The sequence below is a fragment of the Phyllobates terribilis genome, unplaced genomic scaffold (assembly GCF_046119375.1).
Source record: "Phyllobates terribilis strain yellow unplaced genomic scaffold, ASM4611937v1 Scaffold_27__1_contigs__length_16484149, whole genome shotgun sequence".
NCBI lineage: Eukaryota > Metazoa > Chordata > Amphibia > Anura > Dendrobatidae > Phyllobates > Phyllobates terribilis.
In genome coordinates this window covers 5,779,807-5,793,893 of record NW_027362787.1, presented here as the reverse complement: position 1 = coordinate 5,793,893, position 14,087 = coordinate 5,779,807, and the positions used below count along the sequence as shown (strand labels likewise).

At 44.9% G+C, this 14,087-nt stretch overlaps 11 non-coding genes across 11 annotated transcripts; all 11 read right to left on the bottom strand.

Annotated features, from left to right (window-relative positions):
* Positions 1–428: 428 nt before the first annotated feature.
* LOC141178321 (U2 spliceosomal RNA) lies at positions 429–619 on the bottom strand. The gene has a single exon (XR_012254617.1). It is a non-coding gene; the product is annotated as a U2 spliceosomal RNA (small nuclear RNA).
* A 1,121-nt stretch (positions 620–1,740) lies between these two features.
* On the bottom strand, positions 1,741–1,931 carry LOC141177615 (U2 spliceosomal RNA). Its single transcript, XR_012254193.1, has one exon. It is a non-coding gene; the product is annotated as a U2 spliceosomal RNA (small nuclear RNA).
* Positions 1,932–3,046: 1,115 nt separating this feature from the next.
* Positions 3,047–3,237, bottom strand: LOC141178320 (U2 spliceosomal RNA). Its single transcript, XR_012254616.1, has one exon. It is a non-coding gene; the product is annotated as a U2 spliceosomal RNA (small nuclear RNA).
* A 1,115-nt stretch (positions 3,238–4,352) lies between these two features.
* LOC141177386 (U2 spliceosomal RNA) lies at positions 4,353–4,543 on the bottom strand. The gene has a single exon (XR_012253985.1). It is a non-coding gene; the product is annotated as a U2 spliceosomal RNA (small nuclear RNA).
* A 1,115-nt stretch (positions 4,544–5,658) lies between these two features.
* Positions 5,659–5,849, bottom strand: LOC141178318 (U2 spliceosomal RNA). Its single transcript, XR_012254615.1, has one exon. It is a non-coding gene; the product is annotated as a U2 spliceosomal RNA (small nuclear RNA).
* Positions 5,850–6,964: 1,115 nt separating this feature from the next.
* LOC141178317 (U2 spliceosomal RNA) lies at positions 6,965–7,155 on the bottom strand. The gene has a single exon (XR_012254614.1). It is a non-coding gene; the product is annotated as a U2 spliceosomal RNA (small nuclear RNA).
* A 1,115-nt stretch (positions 7,156–8,270) lies between these two features.
* Positions 8,271–8,461, bottom strand: LOC141178316 (U2 spliceosomal RNA). Its single transcript, XR_012254613.1, has one exon. It is a non-coding gene; the product is annotated as a U2 spliceosomal RNA (small nuclear RNA).
* Positions 8,462–9,576: 1,115 nt separating this feature from the next.
* On the bottom strand, positions 9,577–9,767 carry LOC141178314 (U2 spliceosomal RNA). Its single transcript, XR_012254611.1, has one exon. It is a non-coding gene; the product is annotated as a U2 spliceosomal RNA (small nuclear RNA).
* A 1,115-nt stretch (positions 9,768–10,882) lies between these two features.
* LOC141178313 (U2 spliceosomal RNA) lies at positions 10,883–11,073 on the bottom strand. Its single transcript, XR_012254610.1, has one exon. It is a non-coding gene; the product is annotated as a U2 spliceosomal RNA (small nuclear RNA).
* A 1,115-nt stretch (positions 11,074–12,188) lies between these two features.
* LOC141178312 (U2 spliceosomal RNA) lies at positions 12,189–12,379 on the bottom strand. The gene has a single exon (XR_012254609.1). It is a non-coding gene; the product is annotated as a U2 spliceosomal RNA (small nuclear RNA).
* A 1,115-nt stretch (positions 12,380–13,494) lies between these two features.
* LOC141177458 (U2 spliceosomal RNA) lies at positions 13,495–13,685 on the bottom strand. Its single transcript, XR_012254050.1, has one exon. It is a non-coding gene; the product is annotated as a U2 spliceosomal RNA (small nuclear RNA).
* Between the last annotated feature and the right edge of the window lie 402 nt (positions 13,686–14,087).

The following is a 14,087-nucleotide window of genomic DNA, read 5'->3' as shown; positions in this document are numbered from 1 at the left end:
GCACATACCTGTTAGCTCAGGTGAGTTTAAAAGGCTGCTGTTGATAACAAGGGCATTTGCTAAATAGATGGTGTGTGTGCAACAATATACTGAAAGGTCAATTATATTGTGCAGCTTATCTCACCACCTGTAGTTATTTAGGTGAAAGCTCCAAAATGCTTGCCTAATATGTCTGTTTATCCAAAAGGAAGTAAAAAGGGAGAGCTAGAAAGATAGCATTGCATCACATTACATGGCAATGCAATGCACAGTTGCTGAAGTTGAACCAAAATGAGCTTGTAATCTGGCTTCTGCAACTTTGAACATGAAAAATCCATTGAGGAGAAGAAAAGCAAAGCCAAAGAGTCCATCCCAAAATCCGACAAACAAGCAAAATGAACAAAAAACATTGAATTCAATTCTTTCTGATTTTAGAAACTGCATTAAAGAAGGGGTGCACCGGTCCTGGAGATACTGCAATACCAGGTCAATGCGTGGAGTGGACAGAGCAAGCTCTTTTTCCATCTCCCTGTTCTAAAAATCCATTTAATATATGGTCCCCAGATAGGGGACGTATCAGATATTAAACTGATAAGAACAGATACTACACTTGATCTTAGCCAAAAGGCCGAGAAGCGATAACCAGAATTGGTTTCAAACTACGGAGCCACCCAAGGATCCTGAAAAGTCCATTTGTGGAGATGAGCTCCTGGACTCCCGTTAAGAAGACATGTTGTCAACCTCTAGATCCCTTACATGCCTGCACTTTTCGGCTTGCTGCTGCTGCAATCCACGCGTTTTAGATCTGCATAACTCCACCTCTTTAAACACAGCACCTTCACCCCCTGCTGTTCCCACCCGCCTCAACACCGTTGGAAGGGAGGAGAACCAATTAAGGCGGGGGGTGGGGTGGAACGAGCAGCTGTCTACCCTTAGCAGGAGGGCTCCTGATTACATACCTCTCCTGCTGCTGCTGCTGCTGGCTGTCCAGCAGCAGACTGAAGGTGGCTGCTGCTGTGCACAGGTATATAAAGGCTCAGAGCCTATTATGACACGCGCAGCCAGCGTTCCATTGCCACATTCCATCTACTGCAGGCAGGATACCTGGCTGGCTGAATGTCGCTGAGAAGCTCACAGAGACCGCCATAAGCAACAGTTTAACAGAATGCCACAGACTAATCAACCAAACTTTTTGGGTTGGGTTCTCTTTTATAGTCTGCAGGCATTAAATGAAAGAAGTCAGTGTTCCAGCAGAAGGAGACAACGTTTCAGAAAAGGCATTGAAAAAAAAGCAAACCAAAAAAGAAATTTTAAGCGCAGCAGAGTAACCAGCGCACATACCTGTTAGCTCAGGTGAGTTTAAAAGGCTGCTGTTGATAACAAGGGCATTTGCTAAATAGATGGTGTGTGTGCAACAATATACTGAAAGGTCAATTATATTGTGCAGCTTATCTCACCACCTGTAGTTATTTAGGTGAAAGCTCCAAAATGCTTGCCTAATATGTCTGTTTATCCAAAAGGAAGTAAAAAGGGAGAGCTAGAAAGATAGCATTGCATCACATTACATGGCAATGCAATGCACAGTTGCTGAAGTTGAACCAAAATGAGCTTGTAATCTGGCTTCTGCAACTTTGAACATGAAAAATCCAATGAGGAGAAGAAAAGCAAAGCCAAAGAGTCCATCCCAAAATCCGACAAACAAGCAAAATGAACAAAAAACATTGAATTCAATTCTTTCTGATTTTAGAAACTGCATTAAAGAAGGGGTGCACCGGTCCTGGAGATACTGCAATACCAGGTCAATGCGTGGAGTGGACAGAGCAAGCTCTTTTTCCATCTCCCTGTTCTAAAAATCCATTTAATATATGGTCCCCAGATAGGGGACGTATCAGATATTAAACTGATAAGAACAGATACTACACTTGATCTTAGCGAAAAGGCCGAGAAGCGATAACCAGAATTGGTTTCAAACTACGGAGCCACCCAAGGATCCTGAAAAGTCCATTTGTGGAGATGAGCTCCTGGACTCCCGTTAAGAAGACATGTTGTCAACCTCTAGATCCCTTACATGCCTGCACTTTTCGGCTTGCTGCTGCTGCAATCCACGCGTTTTAGATCTGCATAACTCCACCTCTTTAAACACAGCACCTTCACCCCCTGCTGTTCCCACCCGCCTCAACACCGTTGGAAGGGAGGAGAACCAATTAAGGCGGGGGGTGGGGTGGAACGAGCAGCTGTCTACCCTTAGCAGGAGGGCTCCTGATTACATACCTCTCCTGCTGCTGCTGCTGCTGGCTGTCCAGCAGCAGACTGAAGGTGGCTGCTGCTGTGCACAGGTATATAAAGGCTCAGAGCCTATTATGACACGCGCAGCCAGCGTTCCATTGCCACATTCCATCTACTGCAGGCAGGATACCTGGCTGGCTGAATGTCGCTGAGAAGCTCACAGAGACCGCCATAAGCAACAGTTTAACAGAATGCCACAGACTAATCAACCAAACTTTTTGGGTTGGGTTCTCTTTTATAGTCTGCAGGCATTAAATGAAAGAAGTCAGTGTTCCAGCAGAAGGAGACAACGTTTCAGAAAAGGCATTGTAGCAAACCAAAAAAGAAATTTTAAGCGCAGCAGAGTAACCAGCGCACATACCTGTTAGCTCAGGTGAGTTTAAAAGGCTGCTGTTGATAACAAGGGCATTTGCTAAATAGATGGTGTGTGTGCAACAATATACTGAAAGGTCAATTATATTGTGCAGCTTATCTCACCACCTGTAGTTATTTAGGTGAAAGCTCCAAAATGCTTGCCTAATATGTCTGTTTATCCAAAAGGAAGTAAAAAGGGAGAGCTAGAAAGATAGCATTGCATCACATTACATGGCAATGCAATGCACAGTTGCTGAAGTTGAACCAAAATGAGCTTGTAATCTGGCTTCTGCAACTTTGAACATGAAAAATCCAATGAGGAGAAGAAAAGCAAAGCCAAAGAGTCCATCCCAAAATCCGACAAACAAGCAAAATGAACAAAAAACATTGAATTCAATTCTTTCTGATTTTAGAAACTGCATTAAAGAAGGGGTGCACCGGTCCTGGAGATACTGCAATACCAGGTCAATGCGTGGAGTGGACAGAGCAAGCTCTTTTTCCATCTCCCTGTTCTAAAAATCCATTTAATATATGGTCCCCAGATAGGGGACGTATCAGATATTAAACTGATAAGAACAGATACTACACTTGATCTTAGCCAAAAGGCCGAGAAGCGATAACCAGAATTGGTTTCAAACTACGGAGCCACCCAAGGATCCTGAAAAGTCCATTTGTGGAGATGAGCTCCTGGACTCCCGTTAAGAAGACATGTTGTCAACCTCTAGATCCCTTACATGCCTGCACTTTTCGGCTTGCTGCTGCTGCAATCCACGCGTTTTAGATCTGCATAACTCCACCTCTTTAAACACAGCACCTTCACCCCCTGCTGTTCCCACCCGCCTCAACACCGTTGGAAGGGAGGAGAACCAATTAAGGCGGGGGGTGGGGTGGAACGAGCAGCTGTCTACCCTTAGCAGGAGGGCTCCTGATTACATACCTCTCCTGCTGCTGCTGCTGCTGGCTGTCCAGCAGCAGACTGAAGGTGGCTGCTGCTGTGCACAGGTATATAAAGGCTCAGAGCCTATTATGACACGCGCAGCCAGCGTTCCATTGCCACATTCCATCTACTGCAGGCAGGATACCTGGCTGGCTGAATGTCGCTGAGAAGCTCACAGAGACCGCCATAAGCAACAGTTTAACAGAATGCCACAGACTAATCAACCAAACTTTTTGGGTTGGGTTCTCTTTTATAGTCTGCAGGCATTAAATGAAAGAAGTCAGTGTTCCAGCAGAAGGAGACAACGTTTCAGAAAAGGCATTGTAGCAAACCAAAAAAGAAATTTTAAGCGCAGCAGAGTAACCAGCGCACATACCTGTTAGCTCAGGTGAGTTTAAAAGGCTGCTGTTGATAACAAGGGCATTTGCTAAATAGATGGTGTGTGTGCAACAATATACTGAAAGGTCAATTATATTGTGCAGCTTATCTCACCACCTGTAGTTATTTAGGTGAAAGCTCCAAAATGCTTGCCTAATATGTCTGTTTATCCAAAAGGAAGTAAAAAGGGAGAGCTAGAAAGATAGCATTGCATCACATTACATGGCAATGCAATGCACAGTTGCTGAAGTTGAACCAAAATGAGCTTGTAATCTGGCTTCTGCAACTTTGAACATGAAAAATCCAATGAGGAGAAGAAAAGCAAAGCCAAAGAGTCCATCCCAAAATCCGACAAACAAGCAAAATGAACAAAAAACATTGAATTCAATTCTTTCTGATTTTAGAAACTGCATTAAAGAAGGGGTGCACCGGTCCTGGAGATACTGCAATACCAGGTCAATGCGAGGAGTGGACAGAGCAAGCTCTTTTTCCATCTCCCTGTTCTAAAAATCCATTTAATATATGGTCCCCAGATAGGGGACGTATCAGATATTAAACTGATAAGAACAGATACTACACTTGATCTTAGCCAAAAGGCCGAGAAGCGATAACCAGAATTGGTTTCAAACTACGGAGCCACCCAAGGATCCTGAAAAGTCCATTTGTGGAGATGAGCTCCTGGACTCCCGTTAAGAAGACATGTTGTCAACCTCTAGATCCCTTACATGCCTGCACTTTTCGGCTTGCTGCTGCTGCAATCCACGCGTTTTAGATCTGCATAACTCCACCTCTTTAAACACAGCACCTTCACCCCCTGCTGTTCCCACCCGCCTCAACACCGTTGGAAGGGAGGAGAACCAATTAAGGCGGGGGGTGGGGTGGAACGAGCAGCTGTCTACCCTTAGCAGGAGGGCTCCTGATTACATACCTCTCCTGCTGCTGCTGCTGCTGGCTGTCCAGCAGCAGACTGAAGGTGGCTGCTGCTGTGCACAGGTATATAAAGGCTCAGAGCCTATTATGACACGCGCAGCCAGCGTTCCATTGCCACATTCCATCTACTGCAGGCAGGATACCTGGCTGGCTGAATGTCGCTGAGAAGCTCACAGAGACCGCCATAAGCAACAGTTTAACAGAATGCCACAGACTAATCAACCAAACTTTTTGGGTTGGGTTCTCTTTTATAGTCTGCAGGCATTAAATGAAAGAAGTCAGTGTTCCAGCAGAAGGAGACAACGTTTCAGAAAAGGCATTGTAGCAAACCAAAAAAGAAATTTTAAGCGCAGCAGAGTAACCAGCGCACATACCTGTTAGCTCAGGTGAGTTTAAAAGGCTGCTGTTGATAACAAGGGCATTTGCTAAATAGATGGTGTGTGTGCAACAATATACTGAAAGGTCAATTATATTGTGCAGCTTATCTCACCACCTGTAGTTATTTAGGTGAAAGCTCCAAAATGCTTGCCTAATATGTCTGTTTATCCAAAAGGAAGTAAAAAGGGAGAGCTAGAAAGATAGCATTGCATCACATTACATGGCAATGCAATGCACAGTTGCTGAAGTTGAACCAAAATGAGCTTGTAATCTGGCTTCTGCAACTTTGAACATGAAAAATCCAATGAGGAGAAGAAAAGCAAAGCCAAAGAGTCCATCCCAAAATCCGACAAACAAGCAAAATGAACAAAAAACATTGAATTCAATTCTTTCTGATTTTAGAAACTGCATTAAAGAAGGGGTGCACCGGTCCTGGAGATACTGCAATACCAGGTCAATGCGTGGAGTGGACAGAGCAAGCTCTTTTTCCATCTCCCTGTTCTAAAAATCCATTTAATATATGGTCCCCAGATAGGGGACGTATCAGATATTAAACTGATAAGAACAGATACTACACTTGATCTTAGCCAAAAGGCCGAGAAGCGATAACCAGAATTGGTTTCAAACTACGGAGCCACCCAAGGATCCTGAAAAGTCCATTTGTGGAGATGAGCTCCTGGACTCCCGTTAAGAAGACATGTTGTCAACCTCTAGATCCCTTACATGCCTGCACTTTTCGGCTTGCTGCTGCTGCAATCCACGCGTTTTAGATCTGCATAACTCCACCTCTTTAAACACAGCACCTTCACCCCCTGCTGTTCCCACCCGCCTCAACACCGTTGGAAGGGAGGAGAACCAATTAAGGCGGGGGGTGGGGTGGAACGAGCAGCTGTCTACCCTTAGCAGGAGGGCTCCTGATTACATACCTCTCCTGCTGCTGCTGCTGCTGGCTGTCCAGCAGCAGACTGAAGGTGGCTGCTGCTGTGCACAGGTATATAAAGGCTCAGAGCCTATTATGACACGCGCAGCCAGCGTTCCATTGCCACATTCCATCTACTGCAGGCAGGATACCTGGCTGGCTGAATGTCGCTGAGAAGCTCACAGAGACCGCCATAAGCAACAGTTTAACAGAATGCCACAGACTAATCAACCAAACTTTTTGGGTTGGGTTCTCTTTTATAGTCTGCAGGCATTAAATGAAAGAAGTCAGTGTTCCAGCAGAAGGAGACAACGTTTCAGAAAAGGCATTGTAGCAAACCAAAAAAGAAATTTTAAGCGCAGCAGAGTAACCAGCGCACATACCTGTTAGCTCAGGTGAGTTTAAAAGGCTGCTGTTGATAACAAGGGCATTTGCTAAATAGATGGTGTGTGTGCAACAATATACTGAAAGGTCAATTATATTGTGCAGCTTATCTCACCACCTGTAGTTATTTAGGTGAAAGCTCCAAAATGCTTGCCTAATATGTCTGTTTATCCAAAAGGAAGTAAAAAGGGAGAGCTAGAAAGATAGCATTGCATCACATTACATGGCAATGCAATGCACAGTTGCTGAAGTTGAACCAAAATGAGCTTGTAATCTGGCTTCTGCAACTTTGAACATGAAAAATCCAATGAGGAGAAGAAAAGCAAAGCCAAAGAGTCCATCCCAAAATCCGACAAACAAGCAAAATGAACAAAAAACATTGAATTCAATTCTTTCTGATTTTAGAAACTGCATTAAAGAAGGGGTGCACCGGTCCTGGAGATACTGCAATACCAGGTCAATGCGTGGAGTGGACAGAGCAAGCTCTTTTTCCATCTCCCTGTTCTAAAAATCCATTTAATATATGGTCCCCAGATAGGGGACGTATCAGATATTAAACTGATAAGAACAGATACTACACTTGATCTTAGCCAAAAGGCCGAGAAGCGATAACCAGAATTGGTTTCAAACTACGGAGCCACCCAAGGATCCTGAAAAGTCCATTTGTGGAGATGAGCTCCTGGACTCCCGTTAAGAAGACATGTTGTCAACCTCTAGATCCCTTACATGCCTGCACTTTTCGGCTTGCTGCTGCTGCAATCCACGCGTTTTAGATCTGCATAACTCCACCTCTTTAAACACAGCACCTTCACCCCCTGCTGTTCCCACCCGCCTCAACACCGTTGGAAGGGAGGAGAACCAATTAAGGCGGGGGGTGGGGTGGAACGAGCAGCTGTCTACCCTTAGCAGGAGGGCTCCTGATTACATACCTCTCCTGCTGCTGCTGCTGCTGGCTGTCCAGCAGCAGACTGAAGGTGGCTGCTGCTGTGCACAGGTATATAAAGGCTCAGAGCCTATTATGACACGCGCAGCCAGCGTTCCATTGCCACATTCCATCTACTGCAGGCAGGATACCTGGCTGGCTGAATGTCGCTGAGAAGCTCACAGAGACCGCCATAAGCAACAGTTTAACAGAATGCCACAGACTAATCAACCAAACTTTTTGGGTTGGGTTCTCTTTTATAGTCTGCAGGCATTAAATGAAAGAAGTCAGTGTTCCAGCAGAAGGAGACAACGTTTCAGAAAAGGCATTGTAGCAAACCAAAAAAGAAATTTTAAGCGCAGCAGAGTAACCAGCGCACATACCTGTTAGCTCAGGTGAGTTTAAAAGGCTGCTGTTGATAACAAGGGCATTTGCTAAATAGATGGTGTGTGTGCAACAATATACTGAAAGGTCAATTATATTGTGCAGCTTATCTCACCACCTGTAGTTATTTAGGTGAAAGCTCCAAAATGCTTGCCTAATATGTCTGTTTATCCAAAAGGAAGTAAAAAGGGAGAGCTAGAAAGATAGCATTGCATCACATTACATGGCAATGCAATGCACAGTTGCTGAAGTTGAACCAAAATGAGCTTGTAATCTGGCTTCTGCAACTTTGAACATGAAAAATCCAATGAGGAGAAGAAAAGCAAAGCCAAAGAGTCCATCCCAAAATCCGACAAACAAGCAAAATGAACAAAAAACATTGAATTCAATTCTTTCTGATTTTAGAAACTGCATTAAAGAAGGGGTGCACCGGTCCTGGAGATACTGCAATACCAGGTCAATGCGTGGAGTGGACAGAGCAAGCTCTTTTTCCATCTCCCTGTTCTAAAAATCCATTTAATATATGGTCCCCAGATAGGGGACGTATCAGATATTAAACTGATAAGAACAGATACTACACTTGATCTTAGCCAAAAGGCCGAGAAGCGATAACCAGAATTGGTTTCAAACTACGGAGCCACCCAAGGATCCTGAAAAGTCCATTTGTGGAGATGAGCTCCTGGACTCCCGTTAAGAAGACATGTTGTCAACCTCTAGATCCCTTACATGCCTGCACTTTTCGGCTTGCTGCTGCTGCAATCCACGCGTTTTAGATCTGCATAACTCCACCTCTTTAAACACAGCACCTTCACCCCCTGCTGTTCCCACCCGCCTCAACACCGTTGGAAGGGAGGAGAACCAATTAAGGCGGGGGGTGGGGTGGAACGAGCAGCTGTCTACCCTTAGCAGGAGGGCTCCTGATTACATACCTCTCCTGCTGCTGCTGCTGCTGGCTGTCCAGCAGCAGACTGAAGGTGGCTGCTGCTGTGCACAGGTATATAAAGGCTCAGAGCCTATTATGACACGCGCAGCCAGCGTTCCATTGCCACATTCCATCTACTGCAGGCAGGATACCTGGCTGGCTGAATGTCGCTGAGAAGCTCACAGAGACCGCCATAAGCAACAGTTTAACAGAATGCCACAGACTAATCAACCAAACTTTTTGGGTTGGGTTCTCTTTTATAGTCTGCCGGCATTAAATGAAAGAAGTCAGTGTTCCAGCAGAAGGAGACAACGTTTCAGAAAAGGCATTGTAGCAAACCAAAAAAGAAATTTTAAGCGCAGCAGAGTAACCAGCGCACATACCTGTTAGCTCAGGTGAGTTTAAAAGGCTGCTGTTGATAACAAGGGCATTTGCTAAATAGATGGTGTGTGTGCAACAATATACTGAAAGGTCAATTATATTGTGCAGCTTATCTCACCACCTGTAGTTATTTAGGTGAAAGCTCCAAAATGCTTGCCTAATATGTCTGTTTATCCAAAAGGAAGTAAAAAGGGAGAGCTAGAAAGATAGCATTGCATCACATTACATGGCAATGCAATGCACAGTTGCTGAAGTTGAACCAAAATGAGCTTGTAATCTGGCTTCTGCAACTTTGAACATGAAAAATCCAATGAGGAGAAGAAAAGCAAAGCCAAAGAGTCCATCCCAAAATCCGACAAACAAGCAAAATGAACAAAAAACATTGAATTCAATTCTTTCTGATTTTAGAAACTGCATTAAAGAAGGGGTGCACCGGTCCTGGAGATACTGCAATACCAGGTCAATGCGTGGAGTGGACAGAGCAAGCTCTTTTTCCATCTCCCTGTTCTAAAAATCCATTTAATATATGGTCCCCAGATAGGGGACGTATCAGATATTAAACTGATAAGAACAGATACTACACTTGATCTTAGCCAAAAGGCCGAGAAGCGATAACCAGAATTGGTTTCAAACTACGGAGCCACCCAAGGATCCTGAAAAGTCCATTTGTGGAGATGAGCTCCTGGACTCCCGTTAAGAAGACATGTTGTCAACCTCTAGATCCCTTACATGCCTGCACTTTTCGGCTTGCTGCTGCTGCAATCCACGCGTTTTAGATCTGCATAACTCCACCTCTTTAAACACAGCACCTTCACCCCCTGCTGTTCCCACCCGCCTCAACACCGTTGGAAGGGAGGAGAACCAATTAAGGCGGGGGGTGGGGTGGAACGAGCAGCTGTCTACCCTTAGCAGGAGGGCTCCTGATTACATACCTCTCCTGCTGCTGCTGCTGCTGGCTGTCCAGCAGCAGACTGAAGGTGGCTGCTGCTGTGCACAGGTATATAAAGGCTCAGAGCCTATTATGACACGCGCAGCCAGCGTTCCATTGCCACATTCCATCTACTGCAGGCAGGATACCTGGCTGGCTGAATGTCGCTGAGAAGCTCACAGAGACCGCCATAAGCAACAGTTTAACAGAATGCCACAGACTAATCAACCAAACTTTTTGGGTTGGGTTCTCTTTTATAGTCTGCAGGCATTAAATGAAAGAAGTCAGTGTTCCAGCAGAAGGAGACAACGTTTCAGAAAAGGCATTGTAGCAAACCAAAAAAGAAATTTTAAGCGCAGCAGAGTAACCAGCGCACATACCTGTTAGCTCAGGTGAGTTTAAAAGGCTGCTGTTGATAACAAGGGCATTTGCTAAATAGATGGTGTGTGTGCAACAATATACTGAAAGGTCAATTATATTGTGCAGCTTATCTCACCACCTGTAGTTATTTAGGTGAAAGCTCCAAAATGCTTGCCTAATATGTCTGTTTATCCAAAAGGAAGTAAAAAGGGAGAGCTAGAAAGATAGCATTGCATCACATTACATGGCAATGCAATGCACAGTTGCTGAAGTTGAACCAAAATGAGCTTGTAATCTGGCTTCTGCAACTTTGAACATGAAAAATCCAATGAGGAGAAGAAAAGCAAAGCCAAAGAGTCCATCCCAAAATCCGACAAACAAGCAAAATGAACAAAAAACATTGAATTCAATTCTTTCTGATTTTAGAAACTGCATTAAAGAAGGGGTGCACCGGTCCTGGAGATACTGCAATACCAGGTCAATGCGTGGAGTGGACAGAGCAAGCTCTTTTTCCATCTCCCTGTTCTAAAAATCCATTTAATATATGGTCCCCAGATAGGGGACGTATCAGATATTAAACTGATAAGAACAGATACTACACTTGATCTTAGCCAAAAGGCCGAGAAGCGATAACCAGAATTGGTTTCAAACTACGGAGCCACCCAAGGATCCTGAAAAGTCCATTTGTGGAGATGAGCTCCTGGACTCCCGTTAAGAAGACATGTTGTCAACCTCTAGATCCCTTACATGCCTGCACTTTTCGGCTTGCTGCTGCTGCAATCCACGCGTTTTAGATCTGCATAACTCCACCTCTTTAAACACAGCACCTTCACCCCCTGCTGTTCCCACCCGCCTCAACACCGTTGGAAGGGAGGAGAACCAATTAAGGCGGGGGGTGGGGTGGAACGAGCAGCTGTCTACCCTTAGCAGGAGTGCTCCTGATTACATACCTCTCCTGCTGCTGCTGCTGCTGGCTGTCCAGCAGCAGACTGAAGGTGGCTGCTGCTGTGCACAGGTATATAAAGGCTCAGAGCCTATTATGACACGCGCAGCCAGCGTTCCATTGCCACATTCCATCTACTGCAGGCAGGATACCTGGCTGGCTGAATGTCGCTGAGAAGCTCACAGAGACCGCCATAAGCAACAGTTTAACAGAATGCCACAGACTAATCAACCAAACTTTTTGGGTTGGGTTCTCTTTTATAGTCTGCAGGCATTAAATGAAAGAAGTCAGTGTTCCAGCAGAAGGAGACAACGTTTCAGAAAAGGCATTGTAGCAAACCAAAAAAGAAATTTTAAGCGCAGCAGAGTAACCAGCGCACATACCTGTTAGCTCAGGTGAGTTTAAAAGGCTGCTGTTGATAACAAGGGCATTTGCTAAATAGATGGTGTGTGTGCAACAATATACTGAAAGGTCAATTATATTGTGCAGCTTATCTCACCACCTGTAGTTATTTAGGTGAAAGCTCCAAAATGCTTGCCTAATATGTCTGTTTATCCAAAAGGAAGTAAAAAGGGAGAGCTAGAAAGATAGCATTGCATCACATTACATGGCAATGCAATGCACAGTTGCTGAAGTTGAACCAAAATGAGCTTGTAATCTGGCTTCTGCAACTTTGAACATGAAAAATCCAATGAGGAGAAGAAAAGCAAAGCCAAAGAGTCCATCCCAAAATCCGACAAACAAGCAAAATGAACAAAAAACATTGAATTCAATTCTTTCTGATTTTAGAAACTGCATTAAAGAAGGGGTGCACCGGTCCTGGAGATACTGCAATACCAGGTCAATGCGTGGAGTGGACAGAGCAAGCTCTTTTTCCATCTCCCTGTTCTAAAAATCCATTTAATATATGGTCCCCAGATAGGGGACGTATCAGATATTAAACTGATAAGAACAGATACTACACTTGATCTTAGCCAAAAGGCCGAGAAGCGATAACCAGAATTGGTTTCAAACTACGGAGCCACCCAAGGATCCTGAAAAGTCCATTTGTGGAGATGAGCTCCTGGACTCCCGTTAAGAAGACATGTTGTCAACCTCTAGATCCCTTACATGCCTGCACTTTTCGGCTTGCTGCTGCTGCAATCCACGCGTTTTAGATCTGCATAACTTCACCTCTTTAAACACAGCACCTTCACCCCCTGCTGTTCCCACCCGCCTCAACACCGTTGGAAGGGAGGAGAACCAATTAAGGCGGGGGGTGGGGTGGAACGAGCAGCTGTCTACCCTTAGCAGGAGGGCTCCTGATTACATACCTCTCCTGCTGCTGCTGCTGCTGGCTGTCCAGCAGCAGACTGAAGGTGGCTGCTGCTGTGCACAGGTATATAAAGGCTCAGAGCCTATTATGACACGCGCAGCCAGCGTTCCATTGCCACATTCCATCTACTGCAGGCAGGATACCTGGCTGGCTGAATGTCGCTGAGAAGCTCACAGAGACCGCCATAAGCAACAGTTTAACAGAATGCCACAGACTAATCAACCAAACTTTTTGGGTTGGGTTCTCTTTTATAGTCTGCAGGCATTAAATGAAAGAAGTCAGTGTTCCAGCAGAAGGAGACAACGTTTCAGAAAAGGCATTGTAGCAAACCAAAAAAGAAATTTTAAGCGCAGCAGAGTAACCAGCGCACATACCTGTTAGCTCAGGTGAGTTTAAAAGGCTGCTGTTGATAACAAGGGCATTTGCTAAATAGATGGTGTGTGTGCAACAATATACTGAAAGGTCAATTATATTGTGCAGCTTATCTCACCACCTGTAGTTATTTAGGTGAAAGCTCCAAAATGCTTGCCTAATATGTCTGTTTATCCAAAAGGAAGTAAAAAGGGAGAGCTAGAAAGATAGCATTGCATCACATTACATGGCAATGCAATGCACAGTTGCTGAAGTTGAACCAAAATGAGCTTGTAATCTGGCTTCTGCAACTTTGAACATGAAAAATCCAATGAGGAGAAGAAAAGCAAAGCCAAAGAGTCCATCCCAAAATCCGACAAACAAGCAAAATGAACCAAAAACATTGAATTCAATTCTTTCTGATTTGAGAAACTGCATTAAAGAAGGGGTGCACCGGTCCTGGAGATACTGCAATACCAGGTCAATGCGTGGAGTGGACAGAGCAAGCTCTTTTTCTATCTCCCTGTTCTAAAAATCCATTTAATATATGGTCCCCAGATAGGGGACGTATCAGATATTAAACTGATAAGAACAGATACTACACTTGATCTTAGCCAAAAGGCCGAGAAGCGATAACCAGAATTGGTTTCAAACTACGGAGCCACCCAAGGATCCTGAAAAGTCCATTTGTGGAGATGAGCTCCTGGACTCCCGTTAAGAAGACATGTTGTCAACCTCTAGATCCCTTACATGCCTGCACTTTTTGGCTTGCTGCTGCTGCAATCCACGCGTTTTAGATCTGCATAACTCCACCTCTTTAAACACAGCACCTTCACCCCCTGCTGTTCCCACCCGCCTCAACACCGTTGGAAGGGAGGAGAACCAATTAAGGCGGGTGGTGGGGTGGAACGAGCAGCTGTCTACCCTTAGCAGGAGGGCTCCTGATTACATACCTCTCCTGCTGCTGCTGCTGCTGGCTGTCCAGCAGCAGACTGAAGGTGGCTGCTGCTGTGCACAGGTATATAAAGGCTCAGAG